This window comes from Thermobia domestica, chromosome 5, assembly GCF_964235325.1.
Source record: "Thermobia domestica chromosome 5, izTheDome1.hap1.1, whole genome shotgun sequence".
NCBI classification, from domain to species: domain Eukaryota; kingdom Metazoa; phylum Arthropoda; class Insecta; order Zygentoma; family Lepismatidae; genus Thermobia; species Thermobia domestica.
This window is the reverse complement of record NC_137458.1, coordinates 159,887,281-159,906,849: the sequence shown is the minus strand read 5'-3', so window position 1 is coordinate 159,906,849 and position 19,569 is coordinate 159,887,281. Positions and strand designations below refer to the sequence as shown.

General features: G+C 37.6%; 1 protein-coding gene across 1 annotated transcript in view; it reads right to left on the bottom strand.

Moving 5' to 3' along the window:
- The window catches only part of LOC145686207 (transient receptor potential cation channel subfamily A member 1-like), a 176,832-nt gene that overhangs the window by 36,469 nt on the left and 120,794 nt on the right, over positions 1-19,569 (bottom strand). The gene's annotated exons all lie outside the window — the stretch shown is intronic.

Sequence of the window (19,569 nt, the reverse complement as noted above, 5' to 3'; positions counted from 1 at the left end):
AGACAGAAGTTAATCAGAAACAGGATAAAAATATATAGGGTATTTCAAACCAACACAGACAATGTTTGGGAGCTGATTCCTGACACCAAGATAAGACAAAAGGTATAGACCAACCAGGGTGCACAAATGCTTTCTTTCTGCGCTATGACCAGTCGAAAATCTGTCGGAAAAATGCAGAAAACAGCCATAAATCGAGAACAAAATGTCGGATCGAAGTCGGAGGAAAGAGAATCTCTTACTTTTAGTCGTAGCTTCCATTAATGCACAAATCGATGTGGTACAGGAGTGGCGCAAGGATCACCCCAAAGAAATCAAAAAAATTCCTGGGATATTTTATCAAATGTTGACTGAGACAAATTAACTACAATTAAATACAATGTCTCAACTAACAAAAGGCTTAGAGCGTGGTCCAGGTTACAAGAACATCGTTAGAATTCGAAAAAGGAAAGATACAAATATTTGATTGATTTACCTTGTTTCAGTACAGAATTGGTCATCGAGGACGAACTGAAATTATTTATGAAGTCTATAATGTTTAAATGTTATGCCTTCTAGGCTAATAAAGACAGAGAGATCACTCATTGCTACGTAGGTAGAGTACACGACTTTGACATGGGAGGCTGGCTCTGATTCCCGGCGGGAGCGCAAATTATTTGGATCTCAGATTAATCCGAAGCTCCATGTCTCATATAACTTTGCTAACGAAGGGATGCTAAACTCAAATCCGATGCAATAATAGAGACAGGTAATAGATGGAAGCTAATTGTGAGAAATAATTCGGGAAATGATAATTTAGGAGAAAACAAGATAATCTCGAGAAAACTTACGGATATAATGGTATCCGCCACGAACATTTGTAGTCTGGTATCGAGCGAGGTCCATCTCGCAGCAGAAGTAAGCGCTGTATCACTAACTAGGGAAGTACATGAAGTGGTACGCGGGGATCTGCAAGTGTTATATATCATTGGAAAGGTCACACCGAGTATACCTCACATATGAAATACCTCTCTCGAATAGGGCCTGTAGGGGGCGAGGCGACCATTTGAAAATCAGAACAAGGTACGCTCCGAAACACCAGAAAACATGGACAAAATAGGAAACTATGATGTAATTGTTTTGAGATGCGGTATATATAGGTTTGAAAGGTAGCTGAATATGAATCTAACATTAAATGTTTACAAATCAAAATGGCGGATCCAACATGGCGGACACAAATTACTAAAAAAAAACAAGGTATGGATCTAAAATTGGGTATATAGATGCATTCGACGTCGCTATGAATGAATCGGACACCAAAAAGTGTAGAATTCAAAATGACGGATCCAATATGGCGGACAAAATGCTAAACACTGCTATGGAACTCAAAACAAGTAGATAAAGATTTTCGTGGTCGCGGTGTACGAATCCAATGCTAAAATTGCAAAATGTGCATCCCATATGGCGGAAAAAATGTGCAAAACTACAGAATGCACGTATATGTATCGAGACGAACCTGGGCTCCATCTCGATTTAGAAAAGCACATCACGGTATCGAATTAGAGACAAGATCGAGACAAGATCGAAACTACTCTCGATGTCAGTACCATCCCTACTACGGAAAGTGGACATTTGTCATACATATTTCTCACAAGTGTGCACGGCGTAATGTGAAACCGGAAAGACAGTTATGGAAGCATAACGATGTTTATATTCGCACTTTTCACTGTCACTGTTCAGATCTTCAGATGGTATCTGCCAATAGTCACAACGTACCCTACAGACGCCATCTTGTGAGATATTACAGATGTAAAGTATAGTCGATGTGAGCTTTTCAACTATATATAACACCTGTCGATCCCCGCGTATCTCTTCGGCGGCGGGGGAGGGAGTTGGTAGTAAAATAATTATTGTCTATGATTGCAATCTGTTCATATCATAAAACTTTCATATCCGCTACAAAACCTGCCCTGCATTCTGTGTCTCAATTTCAGCATGATTGTATAGCAAAACATGCTCCCTGTTTATTGTAAAAGATCATCTGCCCCTATTTGCCCCTTATGTACTATCGGTATTTTTCTAGTATATGTCTAAGAATAACATATGTCCGTTCTGTACATTTTTTTTTCATTTTTCGTCCTCCACATTGGATCCGACATATTCCATTTTGCACTTTTTACATTCAATTCGTACTCAGCGACTACGAAAATATCTACCAAATTTCAGTTCCATAGCAGTGTTTTGCATTTTGTCCACCATATTGGATTCGCCAATTTGAATTTTACACTTTTAGGTATCCGATTCATACATTGCGACGTCAAGTGTCTCTTACCCAACTTTAGATCCATACCTTTTTTCTGTAATTTGTGTCCGCCATATTGGATCCGTTATTTTGATTCATAACATTTGATGTTAGATTCATATTCAGCTACCTTTTAAACCTATATATACTAAGTCTCAAAACAATTACATCATAGCTTTCTATTTTGTCCACGTTTTCTGGTATTTCGGAGCGTGCCCTCTTCTGATCTTCAAATGGTCGCCACGCCCCCTACAAGCTCCATTCAAGCGAGATATTTCACATGTGAGATATACACAGTGTGACCTTTCGAACGATATATAACACTTGCAGATCCCCGCGTACCACTTCATGTACTTCCCTAGTAAGCCATGGTGCCCCTACTTTCGAGGAAGCACTATGATTCTGACAGATGTATCGGTCTAGTAAATATGTGTGTAAACCAATATACAAGAAATACAAACGATCAAAATGTGGAACTAGTAGAGTTTCCTTCGTTCGGAAATGGTAAGTATGTTTTTCTACATCAGTTATTCTTAACTGGTTGCCTGCGTCTATGAGGAATTTGTGGAGGAGAGGGGGGGGGGGCATGGTGACTCAGTGGTAAACAGTTTGTCTCTGGTATGTGGGGTCGCTGATTCGATCCCCAGATAAGCAACTTTTTGGTGGATATCATTATCGTATCTGTGACTTTTCTCGGGATACTCCAATTTCCTTCCATATGTTCATTCTCCCATATTTTCCATCATCATTCATTTGCCTTAATTATTGTCTCGCTTAGTCTAAAAAGCATAGTCATGGATCGTTAAACTGAAATATTTCATTTCATTTTACAGAGGTTGCTTACAGTTTGTCGATGGGTCACCGTTTTTAATATGTTTTATTATGTTGCTATTATTTGTAAAGGAAAAAGAGTCTGTGGGGCTTAATTTTTGAAGGCTGAAAACTACAGTTGTAGGTTGATTATAAGAAATGCTAAAGGTTCGAACTAAATTCCATTTGTGAGTCTTTTAGTATTATTAGTCATATTATGGACAAGAAATAGTTCAGACAATTTTCCATTTGGAGGAACGGAGAAAATAATTATACAATGACTGAGTAAAGAGGCTCATAGCCAGGTAAAAAAAAAAAAAAAAAAAAAAAGTAGGGGCAGGTAACTCAGGTTACGTAAATTCTTAATAATTACATTTACAGAAGATGTGCTCTTCCATGCAACATACATATTTCAGCATATTCCAAAAAAGGTAAGTCATGAACTCAGAGAATATGTCTACCGGAAAGGCAGTAGCCCTCGGAAAATTTATTCTGCTCTAAGGCGAACTAGATTAATCAAACATGTGTTTCTCTTTTTATGAATTCTAACAGCGTTCTTCTAAGTTGGATAATATTGCACGATTTTTGTTCGTTGACGTAATGTATACTTGATTTTAACCGATTTTAAACAATCAACTTTTGATAAAATATCCAAAAAATTCTTCAGTTTCTATAATCACTCTTGCGCCGCCCCTGCACCACATTGAATTGTGCATTAATGTAATTTACGACTAAAATTAATGAACTTTTCCTGTTACTAGACTTCGATCCGACATTTTATTCTCGAGTTATGGATGTTTTCACATTTTTCCGACAGATTTTCAGCTGATCATAGCGCCAGAAAGGATTTGTGCATGCAGGCTTTTCTATACTTTTGTCTTATCTTAGTGTCAGGAACAAGCTTCCAAACATTGTCGGTGTTGTTTTGAAATGCCCTATATACTTTTAATAAATTGTGCTGTAGATATACGAAAGTAGCAGGTACTGTTTATGAGATTGTTCTAAACATGGCTGTGACTTATTTGCAGTATATACGCGGTGCGAAGTTAACAGTATAGAAAACAGAAATATCCAATATTGATTGAAATATACTGAAACTAGGTTATTGATTTTCTTACGTACAGATGATTAATACATAGAGTATTTCTTTTCTGAAATCTGCGTATGATTTTACAATTTCTCAGTGTTGGTGGTTAAAATGCTAGTATAGGAAGTCCCTCTTTAGTGCAGAAATTCCCTCATTGCATCTTACCGCCATTTTAGGCGAGATGGGACTAGGCAAGATGGGAATTCTCATCTCGCCTAAAATGGCGGACATTCTTATCTTGGAGATATCAGTGGCTGAGAAATCATTAGGCAAGATGGGATTAGGCGAGATGGGAGGACATTTCGTTTAGCTAGAATTTCGTAATTGGGAGGAAGGGGGCACATGAAATACAGTGGTTGCACACCAGGGACTCGATATCAATGTAAACTATTTTACTGGCGACATATCCATATTGGTTTGTTAGGACAATAAAATGACGATACGTTAGTAAGTATTTTAATAACAAACTATGAAGAAGTCTCGAGTAAAAGAATATTTTTTAAAAAAGTATTGAAAAAGATATAGTCTTCCGAGGCCATTCGAACTCGGTTCTTCTTGTCTTCTTTCTTCTTCTTTTCCTTATCTTCATTTAATGCCGTCAAGGATAGCAACGAAATCTATTTCGGAAGTAAAGACATCCTATAAAATGGATTAATGTTACCGCGAAATTGAAAATCTCTTTAACAAGTGTAACTGGAATCTATGTTACCAGACTCGTATTATTGATGATTGGGGGCATTTCTTAAGTCTTGCCCCGCTTAGAGTCTATCTGATCGAACAGGTTTATCGATCGTTATTTGCATGCATAGGATTAGCATGGAGCTAGATGGAACTCGGAATGCTCTGTTACAATAATATTCATTTATAACTTGATCCTCCCCCTTTCCTCCGCACAAAGCTTCTCATAAGAAAGATAACCAAACGCTTGCTGTAGCGTTTTATTTTTAACGTTAATTCTTTTTTTCTCATTTCTTTTTGTTTCATCCTTCCTTCATTTGATTTTATTTCTGATTTCGAAGGTGGGTCCGGACCCCCCGGACCCTCCCCTTGGCTTCGTGCCTGCATGATCTGCTAAACAAGATAAATCGTATAGGAGATTATCAAAAATAAAAAGTAGCTATACAATGCAAAGTATAAAATTCATTAACAGGTTACCACTAGACACGCAAAATTTACCTATTACTCAATTCAGAAATAAAGTGTGTGATTGATTAGTTCCTATACCCTATTATAATGTTAAGGAGTTTCAGGACGATAAACGTATATTGGTATAGGTAAAAAAAAGGAATTTGCTTTTATATCTTCATTTGAAGTTGTCTATTGTTTGTATACAGACTTAATGACATAGACTATTCTTTCTATTCTATTCTATTCTATAATTGATACTTATATATCATCAATAAATAAAACAAAACCTCAATAAAATTTCAATTTGGAGCGAGCACATTGAATATTCAGTTTAGAAAATTTACTAGACATAATCGAGATTGCTTCACAATAGTTTTACACAAATAGGTAGAGATGCGCATGAATCGAGACACCCTTTGTAAAATTCGAGACGAGTCGAGACAAAAGTATTTCTCGACCCGAATTTTCGAGTCGAGTCAAAACTGTTCGTAAATAATCTCGACTCGTCTCGAGAATCTTTCTATAATTTTTAATATTATTTTGAAGAAAGTATTCACTCAGAAACATCCTTGAAACCAATTCCAGCATTTATTACATTAGAAAGGTACAGAACGCATAAACTTAATAGTTAGTCTTTCGAGATCAAGATTTAATTTTCAGCTCAGTTCAGCTAATTAATAATTAATGTAGTAATATTTGATTGTACTTCTAATATAACAAAAATAATAATACAGTGAAACCTCCCTTAACGGACACCTCTATAATACGGACAGATTTTTTTGTCCCGGCAAAAATATATGTTCTCTTATAGAACAAAACCCTCCCTTTTACGGACACTCTCAGATACGGACGCGGACAGTCCTTTTTCCCCCAAACGTTTCAATAACCTCTTCATAACGGACAGGAATTATTCTCGGTTCTGCTATAGGCCTATATTACAGTAGACAAAAAAGTCTTTTCCTCACAAGTGTATCTATCATGAGTCTAGACCTGGTAACCGTCAAACAGAACAGCTTCAGACTGTACTTGAAATTATTCTTTTTTTCTGTCCACAATAAACTGCTTTCTGGTGGAAATCCTAGAAAACGTTCATAAGCAATAACACTCATACAGGGTCGGTCGTATGGCCAAGAATTCTTTTCGAAAGATCTCTTCCTTAACAAATGTAGTCCTTTTTCCACTGAGCCTTTCAACTTTCCCGATAATTTCATAGATAACAAAACAGTGTTTCACAATAACATTTTCAACGAGCAATGGTTCCTCTTACTTTTTTGGAAAAGCAACATTTTTCTTTTATTTATGATACTGGAACACGTCTGGGTTGGAGTTTTCCCGGCTTCCTTTTTCACTTTCTCTAAGAGGAAGTTCTTTCTGATTGGGACGGGTCACTAAACATATGCACTCCCAATAACTTGCAAAAGAGTTTAGCCGATTAGTTGCATCTTTGAGAAGGTATGAAATTTGAAATAAATGGAAAACGCTTTCCCTCCCGCCTTCCCCTCCCATGTAGGAATATAACCAATCACCTTTGGCATATTATTCTTAATTAGTTGAAGCAGCGCAAAAGAGAGTGCCATGCTGTATAATTTGTGGGTTCGTTACATTTAGTTAGGTCGATGGCTTTTTAATAATAAGATAATGAAGTTCTCCATCCCTCCACAAGTAATTCAATCCCCTCCTAAGTAGAGTATTTTCATATTGAATTTTATGTTGTTTCTGTCTTTTGATGAATAAATGTTCACAAAACAGATTAATTATGATAAATGAATAAATGTTTATTTGCACTAACTACACAACAACTGAAACACTTACAACTTACTGTTATATTGTCTTTTTACGAATTCCGGAGGACCGTCTTGTATGGATCTCTTGGTGCTCAACTTGCTCACACTCACACACACATACTGTTTTTTAAAACAAAAGAGAAACGTTATGCAAATGTAATGGCAATGATACAAACTCACTATAAAAGTCTCTACATTCTCCCCTCTCTTGATTGAACCAAGTCAATCAACTTACACACAATCCACATGATCACGTTTAGGTAAAGGTACAATTTTAGTAATCGGTCTCTTAACAGTCCCTGTCTTACACTTTACACTCACTACTCTCACTAGTCCATCTTTTCCCGGAAACACTTGTTGAATAACACCTAATTTCCATGACAATGGAGGACAGTTGTCTTCTTTGATTAGAACCACATCTCCAATAGAAATGTTAGGTTGTTTTGTTGTCCATTTTCTTCTCTGCTGGAGTTCATGTAGATAATCCTGAGACCATCTTTTCCAAAAATGCTGCTTTATCTTCTGAAGGTGATTCCATCTTGATAATCGGTTGGTCGGAATGTCCACTAGATTTGGTTCCGGAGTGCTTATCAAAGGTTCACCAATAAGGAAATGTCCTGGCGACAAAAATGAAGGATCATCAGGATCACTGGATAGAACGGTGATTGGTCTTGAATTCAAACAGGCTTCTATTTGTGTTATAACTGTGTTGAGTTCTTCAAATGTCAAAATTGTGCAACCTACTATTCTTCTTAAATGAAACTTAAATGACTTCACTGCACTTTCCCAAATGCCTGCAAAATGACTTGCTCTGGGTGGAATGAAATGCCATGTAAATCCTTCTTGCATTGCAACATCTTGAATTGAGTTTTGAAATTGTTGTGAACTGAGTAGTTGTTGAAGCTCCTTAAGTTCTCGCTGAGTTCCAATGAAATTGGTTCCGTTGTCACTATAGATGTTCGAAAATTTGCCTCTTCTGGATACAAATCTTCGAAGAGCTGCTAAAAATGCTTGGCTACTCAAATCACTCACTAACTCCATATGAATCGCTTTGGTTGCTAAGCACACGAATATTGCAACATACGCCTTTGTCACTTTACGAGATCTAGTTCCTTGCTTAATCATTAGGGGACCGGCGAAATCCACCCCTACGTGAATAAAAGCTCGAGCTGGCTGTACTCGTGCTGATGGTAATTGACCCATGAGTTGTTCTGAGGCTGACGCTTTCAATTTAAAACAAACTAGACACTGATGAATGATAGATCGAACGACTTGTTTAGCTCGTGGGATCCAATATTTTTGCCTCAATGATGAAATCAATAACTGCGGTCCAGCATGTAACAATCTTCTATGTTCCGCTTCAATTATCAATTTGGTGAGATGCTCTTTAGGTGGTAAGATGATCTGATGTCGGCTATCATACGATAAGTCGGAGTTTTTTAGTCGTCCTCCCACTCGTAGCAACTGTTCATTATCTATAAATGGATACAAAGATTTAAGTTCACTTTGGGATGAAACTTGGTCTGATGAAGCTAAGTCCTTGAATTCTTGCGAATAACTAACCTGCTGGATTAGCTTAATGTATTGTTGTAAAGTATCACTAATTTCAGTAGTGGAAATAGTTCCTACTTTCTTCTCGTTGTAATTTTTACAATTGTAAATAAAACGACGACACAAACAAATAACTCGCAATAGTTTCCACAATGATGAAAATTTTTCCAGAAAGCTTATGTCACCTTCATAACTGACTAAAGATATGCTCGTTACTTTCCTTTCTTCTGGAACATCGTCTACCATTTCTGATTGTTCGGGCCATGCAGATGATTCAAGCCATGCGGGTCCATGCCACCAAATATCTGCTTCCTTCAACTGTTTCGGATCCATTCCCCGTGTAATAATGTCGGCTGGATTGTCCATTGACGACACATGATGCCACTGGTTGACTGATGTGATCTCCTGTATCTCTGCAACCCTGTTTGCCACGAACTCCTTCCATCTGGCAGCTGGAGATGATATCCATGCAAGCACTATTTTTGAATCGGTCCAGAAGTAAGTACTATTCACTGAAATGTTTAATATTGAAATAATTTTGTGATACAACCTGCTCAAAAGTACTGCCGCACAAAGTTCAAGTCTTGGTAACGTTACCTTTTTAATAGGAGCTATTCTCGATTTAGAACCCAAAAGTTTAACAGTAGTTTTGCCTGAAATGTCCACAGTTTTAACATAAATGCAACAGCCGTACGCAAGTTGACTGCTGTCAGCAAACCCATGTATCTCGACATGAACATAATTCTTCAATACTACACATCTATCAATTTGTATTTCGTTAACACTTGGAAGATGATGACACAGATCTAACCATTGTTGTTAGAGCTCTGATGGTATTTGATCATCCCAATTGATCTTATGGATCCACATTTGTTGTAAGAAAATCTTGAACGGAGTAACTACAGGGCTGATAAGTCCTAAAGGATCAAATATTTTTGCTATGGTCGAAGTCACTTGACGTTTGGTTGGTATGTTGTTCGTGAGACATTCTTTAACTGACTTGTTGGTGATGAGAAGCTTATCTGATGCAGGATTCCACGATAAACCCAATGTTGAAACACCTGACTCGGACTCGAATTCAAACGGTAAGTGAATTTCCCTATGTTCTTCTGGCACTGCTTCCAACAATGCTGGCTCGTTCGAACACCATTTTCTTAAAGTAAACCCACCGCTTTGCAATAATTGAATAAGTTGTTTCTGAAGTTTTAACGCCTGTTCAACGTTATGACATCCTGAGCTTACATCATCCATATAAAAAACACGTTCCAATACTGTCGCTGCTTGAGGATATTTACTTCTTTCTTCTTCCGGTAACCTTCGAAGACACGCCGTCGCCAAATATGGTGATGATGCTTCACCATATGTGACCCGCTGCAACTCATAAATCTTGACTGGTTCCACTGATGAATATCTCCACAGAATTCTTTGAACTCCAATGTCATCTTCATGAACTTTAATCATTCGATACATTGACTGAATATCCGCCGTAAAAGCAATAGGAAAGGTTCGAAATCTCGTGACAATTGAATGTAAATCTTGCTGGATTGTTGGTCCTGTCATAAGTATGTCGTTTAATGAAACCCCTGATGAAGTCTTTGCAGAAGCGTCGAAAACCACTCTTAGCTTTGTTGTGGTACTGGATGGTTTCAATACTGCATGATGTGGCAGATAACATTTCATACCACTATCTTCATGTTCTTCTTTCACTGGTTTCATATGATCTAATTCTTCATATTCCCTCATAAAGTTACAGTACTGCTCGTTAATTTCTGGACACTGCTGCAACCGTCTTTCTAGCTGGTAAAATCTACGAAGAGCTAAATTATGATTCCCCTAATGGCTTATGGTTTGGCTTAATTGGCAGACGTACAACGAATCGACCACTGCTATCTCTGGTAGTGTTTTCCTCAAAGTGTCGTTCACATTGCCTTTCTTCTTGAGTCATGACTGTTGAATGTATAGTTTCGAGCTCCCAAAATGTCTGTAACTGTCTATCAAGGCTACTTTCTTGCACAAAAAATGACACTTGTGGTATACTAGAATCTCTTGTTGTAGGAACTTTACCCGCTAAAATGTACCCAAATTCAGTCTCTTGTACTACTGGATAATTCACTGGTCTAGTTAGTTTAAGTGATCGCAAAGTGTCCAAAAACACTTCCGCGCCTAACAAAATGTCAATAGTATCTGGTTGGTAAAAGTTAGGATCTGCATACACTATGTCTGTCGGCAAGTTCCAATCAGCATGATCTATTGGCCTACTTGGAATGTTATCTGTTATTTTGAGCAAAACTAAACAGTTTACATCAATTGCAAATTCACGAATTCTTGATTCTATATGTACATCTACACAATACTTTGTTTCACTAATCACACTATTAATACCTTGAATTGGAACTCGGTGTTTATTTTTAGGTAGACGCAACCTTTGAACTAAATCTTCAGTTACAAAATTACTTTGACTGGCAGAATCTAATAATACTCTACATGGATGTAATTAACCATTTGCATCTCGTATATTTACTATAGCAGTAGATAACATAACAGTAACATTTGGTTTTCCCTTGAAAATGCAATAAGAACCTTGTGTCATATTTTCCCTATTCGTATTAGAATGACTCGAAAAATTTCTTGATTGTGAATTAGCAACACTGGTTTTCTCATCTGATTTTGACATTACGTCATAATGCAGCAAGGTATTATGCTTTTTGGAACAGCGTTTACAGCCACCTGATCTGCACGTCTTTACTTTACATTCTTTTTTGAGACAATTGAAACACAATAAATTATCTCGAACATAGTCTTGTCTTTCTTTTGCTTCAGCGTTTAAAAATGCAGGACATTTAAACAACTGATGTATTAGGTTTTGTTTACAAAAGTTACAGAAAGACTGAGTTGTTGTCACGTATGATTTGGTTGTTTTTTCTTTTTGTTTTGGTTCAGCACTCTGTCTATTTTTATCGCCCCTTGACCTTGACACTAGTTCCTAGCGATGGTGTATTTTTTATAGTTTCAAATGCTTGACACCTACGTTCCAAGAAAGCAAAGAACTCTGATAAGGGAGGGAAAGAATGATCTGTGATTTGTAACTCCCACGCACGCCTAGTGTTACTGTCTAATTGAGAAACGAAATGTTGAACTAATAAAACCTCTTCTAGTGGTGTCTGCAAATCTAAAGCTCGTAATGCATTCAAGTTACTAGTAGCTGTATTAATAAATTCTCTTAATTCTGATGTAGTTTCCTTTGTGATACATTTAATATGTAACCTGTCTTTCAATAATTGCCATGCAATTTTATAATTAGCTTCTGTAACTTGCAGATTCGCTATTAAATCATACGCTTCCCCTCTCAATGCACTCCTAAGGTAATGGAACTTTTGCAACACTGACACGTTATCGTTATTATCAATCATAACTTTAAAATTGTCTGAAAATGAAAGCCAATTTTCGTATCGTCCTTCAAATGATGGCAATTCAACACGAGGCAATTTTAATTGATCATTTGACACCTGATTCTCATGTTTCGAGGAATTGTTTGAATGAGATTCTTGGCTACGCTGAATAATAAAATCCTCTAGTTGCGCTAATACATCATAGTAACTGGTTTCGAACTCCTCCCTATATGCATCGTCCTCTACTTGTTCGTAATTTATTTCTAACTGTGATTGCACTTCATCGAACTTTTTGTACAACTCAATCATTGCAGTCTTACGTACTTTTACCTGACTAATTGTAGTTGTTGAATTAATATTACTTACGTAGTTTTGAATTCTTGTCAGTTGACTTTTGCACACACCACGTTGTTTCACTAACTTGCTTCTCTCCGAGTCCTCCATCTCGAAAAAATATTGTAGGGGCCTAAGTCCACACTAACTAATAAACACAAGTCCACACACAAGTCCACACTGATGAACGTGTTCTCACTTATGTCTATTCACATAGTTTCCAGAAAAATTAATAAATGTCACTGCACACATGAACAGAACTAAACAACGAGCAATGTAACAATTGTTCACATACACATTCACAGTTTGTATCAAACGCTGGTTTACTGTGATCCAGTCGGAGTTGACCAATGATTCTGTCTTTTGATGAATAAATGTTCACAAAACAGCTTAATTATGATAAATGAATAAATGTTTATTTGCACTAACTACACAACAACTGAAACACTTACAACTTACTGTTATATTGTCTTTTTACGAATTCCGGAGGACCGTCTTGTATGGATCTCTTGGTGCTCAACTTGCTCACACTCACACACACATACTGTTTTTTAAAACAAAAGAGAAACGTTATGCAAATGTAATGGCAATGATACAAACTCACTATAAAAGTCTCTACAATGTATTTATGCTCATACATAATGTATTTACTATATATTACTGCATACAATTACCGTTGTGAGGAATTAAATTTCTGTAACCTCCCTGTAACGGACGCCTCTCAGTAACGGACTAAAAATCATGTCCCATTAGTGTCCGTTATTGAGAGGTTTCACTGTATTTGATTATCTAGTTTGTATAAAACTATTATTCGTAGTCTATATCTAGTTTGTATAAAACTATTGCGATAAAGTGAACTTCATAAATTCTCTGAATAAGCAATTGGCAGTCTATAGTAATTTAGCATAGTTATAATTATTGTGCTTTCGTTCCCATGAACGCAATAGGGCTACATAACTTCTGGATTATTCACTTCCCCAACTAATTTGAGGCTTTAATGTATTGCAGCATATCACGAGTTACGGATAATATATAATGTAACATTTGTTGAATATCACATATTACGATATGATACTATTTTACATAGTATATTACAATAAATGGACTGTTTGGATGCCAAGAACTAGTACAGATATGTACCTCTCACTTCTATAGATAGGTATTTTTAAAAGGATTTCTGTAAACACTATAAAACAATAAACTACGTACAGTAGTTATGGTTTTGGTTCACAGAACTTCAACTTTCACTCCTGGAAAATTTCAATTTTGGAATTAGGCCACTTGGCATCAAAGCAGTTCACTGTCAGATAAATACACTCCTCGCTTTACCCTAGTAACATAATTGTTCAGGAGCCTGGGATTTACATCCTCTCAAATGAAAGCTGAACGATTGCTTGATACATGCTGACTATATAGGAGTTATATTGTATTAAGTTTTCGAGCTTTGGTAAGTATCCATATTTACATACTGATATGACTTTTAATACGAATTTATTTAGCTTTCTTTTCTTATTGACTTAATACCGATTTCTCTCTGTTATCATTGAGGTGTTCATTCACTAGACATAGATTCTGCGCGCTGCTGAAGGAAGGATGAGTTTAGTAATTTTTATTTTCCGAAATTCATGTCTGAAATTTCACTTACTTACTAATCTGGTTGCAATGCTATTTCCTTTTTTATTTCTTTCTTTTCATGACAATTCCAGACAGTTTTGTTTTGTGCTGGGAGCATATTTTATATTCATCTAATAAAATTACTGGTTCATTTTGTAATTCGTTTTAAATTTAGAGAAAGTATTAATATAAGTTCACAATCAAATCGCGCTAATTGTTTAATGCATTTTGAAGGCTTTTGTTGTTATACAGCTTATTAAGTACAATCTATTTCATAATGGTAACATTTATGTATTAAGAAACTATGAAAGTAAAGTGGACTCGACCTAGCCCCTTGGCCGCTGTGACTCAGTGGCACAGTTTTCACCCTTGTTGTGTGAGAACTCTGATTCGATTCCAGCTGGTGCCAAGTGGGCTTTGTGGCACAGAAACACCGTGTGTGTGGACTTTCTCGTGGTTCTCTAGTTTCCTCCCACTTACTTCATTCCATTTCATTCATTCTCAATGTCATCGTTTTCTTTAGCTTACAGGGCATAATCGTGGAACGTGACGTAATACTGAAAGATTTCATTTCGACATAGCCGCCCAAAATTATCTTGTCCTACCATGTTTTAATGTTATGGTTGGGGACCTGAGTTGGAGGTGTGAAATCCGGCATGCAAACACTTCGCTCGTGAAGTAAGAAACAGTAATTCCTATACTGCTCCAACTTCAGATCTTATAAGCACATGATGTTGAATGTAAGGATTCACTTAAGTCATATTGATTATAAGTCTTTCAATAAGAATGAGCAAACACGTATCCCAGCTTTCTTGTTTTTAAAGGAGGAAAGAAGTAATTTCTTACAACACTGAAATTTCCGCGATTTTATTCATTAAACGTTATTCCTCCTCACGTATCTCGGACACTTCTGTTAGTATATGTACCTAGGTATATATTGTTGTGCAACTCTTAGGACAAAAGTAAATTCCGCGTGATATGTCACTTGGAAAAGTAAATTTCGTATGCCCGAAGTGACATAGATTTTGGAACTTCAACCATACATAGGAAGTGTGATATAGGAAGCAATACAAAGAAACACATGATTAGAAAAAATGACACTTTTATTCAAAGTCAACGCTGAAGCTATTGCGATTCATGATGTCTCCCCAGACATTACAGAAGGTATTAAGTAGTCCTTACAAGGTTCTGTGATCACCACAGACAGTGATGCATCCTCTGCACTGTGCTCTCATGCTACTTAGAAGGTTGGTAATGAGTTGTTGAGATATGGAGCTCCATTCCTCCACCAGCGCTGTTGACAACTGCTGGATGGTCTTTGGTGCATTTGGACGTCCTTACAAGGTTCTGTGATCACCACAGACAGTGATGCATCCTCTGTACTGTGCTCTCATGCTACTTAGAAGGTTGGTAATGAGTTGTTGATATATGGAGCTCCATTCCTCCACCAGCGCTGTTGACAACTGCTGGATGGTCTTTGGTGCATTTGGACGTCCTTACTAGGTTCTGTGATCACGACAGACAGCGATGCATCCTCTGCACTGTGCTCTCATGCTACTTAGAAGGTTGGTAATGAGTTGTTGAGATATGGAGCTCCATTCCTCCACCAGCGCTGTTGACAATTGCTGGATGGTCTTTGGTGCATTTGGACGTCCTTACAAGGTTCTTTGATCACCACAGACAGTGATGCATCCTCTGCACTGTGCTCTCATGCTACTTAGAAGGTTGGTAATGAGTTGTTGATATATGGAGCTCCATTCCTCCACCAGCGCTGTTGACAACTGCTGGATGGTCTTTGGTGCATTTGGACGTGTTGCAAGATGTTTCCCCGTAGCATCCCAAATGCGCACGATGGGATTTAAGTAAAGGGAAGAGATAATTCAGCCAATTCGCTGAATATCCTCTTTCCAAGAGTTTTGTTACCTGCACCGTTCGATGCGAAGTCGCGTTGTCATTTGTGAAGGATAAGTTGGGACCGATTGCACCTTTTAAAAGACACACTTGGGGAAGGAGTACAGAGTATACTGCGTTCAAATATTGGAAGGTCGGTATGCTCATGCAACATTATGCCCCTCCACATGCAATGGCATACTTTGTGGCCTTTGTTATTTCCGTTATTTTTTTAAAAAATCAGTAAATATGATATACAAGTTATTTGTGTGTTATTTCATATTATTAACAAGTAGGGTATACAAAATCTGAACTGTAGTTTTTATTTTAAATCTATTTTATAGTGTTTTGGTATAATTCATATATAATCATTGACTATGCAAATATGTTCTTTGCGTTTGTTACTTGTTATTTAATATAAATGTGAGCAATGTATATACTAATTAGAAGATATTTTCTATCTAGTTTAGCTTGAAGACAAGATTAATCAATTCTAGAGTATACTTTAGTTGCAACGCTGTTCGGTTGGATACGCCGTTTTGAATAGCCGTTTTGAAAAAAAAAAAAAAAAGTTGTAGAGAGGAGACTTTTTAATTTTTTACCCTTTACAACAGTCTCTCTTTCTTCTGGAAAAGTCCTTCCGTTTATTATATAACCGGCCACCCCAAGTATTCTTGAGGGTTTGTTTACCAACTGACACATCTAGCAGTAGGCCACATCTTGCATATTAGTGCTGAATCTAGCATTATTCATATGCCTTTAGAATCTAGCATCTTGGTCAAATTTAGCATAATTTCATTCTTTTCTCAGGAGAACATGCAGAGAACGAACATTTAATGGTTGAAGGGATAGTGATGGTTGGAGTAATAAACCAGTCCGTATTTCTGCTGCGTTCTGTTGTTGAATTCACAGAAATGTTCAAAAATAAGAAGTAAAACATGATCCTACAAAAGACTGTTTACTTGCGCAGTGGTTTTATTATTGTGAACTGAAACTCAAGTGCGCAGTTATCTTGAATACTTCTGTTCCTTTTCACTTTACAACTTGAAGTGGGATGAGGGTCAAGATAAATCTAGTGATATACCGCTTAAAGAAATGCTTCAGTACAGTGTCGGAAGCGGTATATATTGTTTATATTACTTACAATGTTACCTCCCCATAAAATATAAATTGACCCTATCTCCGCTTCCCTTTTTCGAATACAGTGAACTGACTCTTTTTCTGAAGAAAGATACTAAGAGAAAATTGAAACGTCTGTGTCTTAAACTTTCTTTGAAGCGCAGTCTTTTGTATTTGTAGGGTTTTGCTAGTATGTTTTCACAGCAATGTGAAGAGAAAGCGAGCCAAATCTTTTACCATGGGTTCCTGCCAGAGCCCTGCAAACCCAGGCCCGAAGACGGCCCGGCCAGAATGGATCTGAATTCTGTGCCCGGCTCAGCCCGGCCCGAATCTCGAGCTGGGCTCTAACCGGGCCGAAACGGGCCGGGCACATTCCACGCCGAGCCGGGCCGGCCAGGCTCGGCCCGAACACTGTGAACGACGGAAAGGAAGCTAATGTTGGCAGCCAGTGTTAATCGTAATGTGTTTGGGAAATTAACCCTTTATTCAAGACTGTAAAGTACTGTATTTCTACTACTCTTATTATTACTACTACTACTGCTGTTATTATTATTATTATTATTATTATTATTATTATTATTATTAACATTATTACTACTATTACTATTACTACTACTACTACAACTGCTACGACTTCACGTCAGAGTTGATATGTCTGGTGGTACATAATTTACAATCTAAGTACAGAAAAAATCGAAGAAATACTACTTATTATGGCCGATCTGCGTGGAATGCGAACCGATGCTTGACGAGGGGCAACGGTGGCTCAGTAGGTAAAGCACTCACATCTGGTGCTAGAGGTCGTCGGATCGATCCCTTCTCGTGTTATGTGAGCTTTGTGGTGGACAAACACCGTGAGCGTGGGAGTTTTCGGATTAGCTAGTTTTCGTCCACTGTCTTCATTAGACCACGGAGGAGATTCGGAAGCCAGTGTATAACTTAAATAAAGGATTGCATACAAGTGGGAAACCTGTTAAAATGTTTTTCCATACAGGGGAGAGACTAATAGTAAAATTTATATCTATATCTATATCTATATCTATATCTATATCTATCTATCTATCTATCTATCTATCTATCTATCTATATATATATATATATATATATATATATATATATATATATATATATATATATATATATAGGGTGGGCCATTTTGATCAATCCACGGAAATATCTGAAAAATGATAAAACATAGAAGAAATTTTTGAAGTACACGTTATATATTGCTAAGGGGGAAAACCAATTCCGGAAAAAGTACCCCTCCACACCCCCCGTAAATGGGGGTAACGGGGGGTAACTTTGAAATGTCAAATGGGAACATTCTTGGAAAACTAAGAAACGCTGTACCAAAAGATGTTTCATATTGTGCACCAGTTTCAAAATGGCCGCCATGATATGGTTCGGAAACTCCAGTCCCCGTAGTATGAAAACCATGGAAGGTAAATGAATAGAACAAAATTGAAATACGTAAATATCATAGGGCATATCGAATGATGTGGTCCCTGTGATCCCAGTGGCCTTCCTGAAGGGGTCTTGGGGGCTAGTATCAGTGTGTAGAATAGGGAAGGCGCGCGATCTATCCGAGTTTGACCAGGGCAGGTTGTAATGGCCCGGAGACTCGGCACGAGAATTTCGGAAACTGCGGGACTTGTCGGGTGTTCGAGGAGTGCTATAGGGTTCTAGGTTAATACCGCGCAAACAATAACAGCGATGGACAAAAACAGCGTACACAAATACCGCGTGGACAAGAACCGTGCAAGGACAAAAACCGCGCATGTAAATACCGCGTGGACAAAAACCGTGCAAGGACAAAAACCGCGCATGCAAATACCGCTTGGACAAAAACCGCGCATGGACAAAAACCGCGCAAGGACAAAAACAGCGCAAGCAAATACCGCGTGGACAAAAACCGCGCAATGACAAAAACAGCGCATGCAAATACCGCGTGAACAAAAACCGCGCAAGGACAAAAACCGCGCATGCAAATACAGCGTGGACAAAAACTGCACATGCAAATACCCCGTGGATAAAAACTGCACAGGAACAAAAACCGCCAAGGCAAAAACAGTGCATGCAATTACACCGTGGACCAAAACAACGCATTGCCATAATATGCACAGGTGCTGGGAGGTAGGACAATAGCGGAGGGAGTTTAGAGTACGTTTGACACACTTCCCGCCAATGCACTTGATTGGCTTATAAAGTATTTCCTGCTAGCACTCATGTGAACGTTTTAATCCAATAGGCGTCTTATTGTTTTTGTCGAGTAGGTGACGTTAGTTGTCAGACAGCCCGTCAAATGAAGTCATTGCTATTTGGTGCGTATTTGCAGGATATGATTAATGGGAGTCTCAGAGGGGCTTCACTTTGATCAAGATGCAATCATCATCAGATCAAGAATTATACAATATACAATCATCATCAGAAGATAAAATGTGACCACAAATATGAAACATATTCCCTTAACTTTCCTACTGTACTTTCACAGAAATGTATCTATTAGGCGACGTCAGCAGGGGTCACATTTTTTCTAGCCCCGGGCCTCCATATGGGTTAATCCGGCCATGTGTATTTGGAATGTTT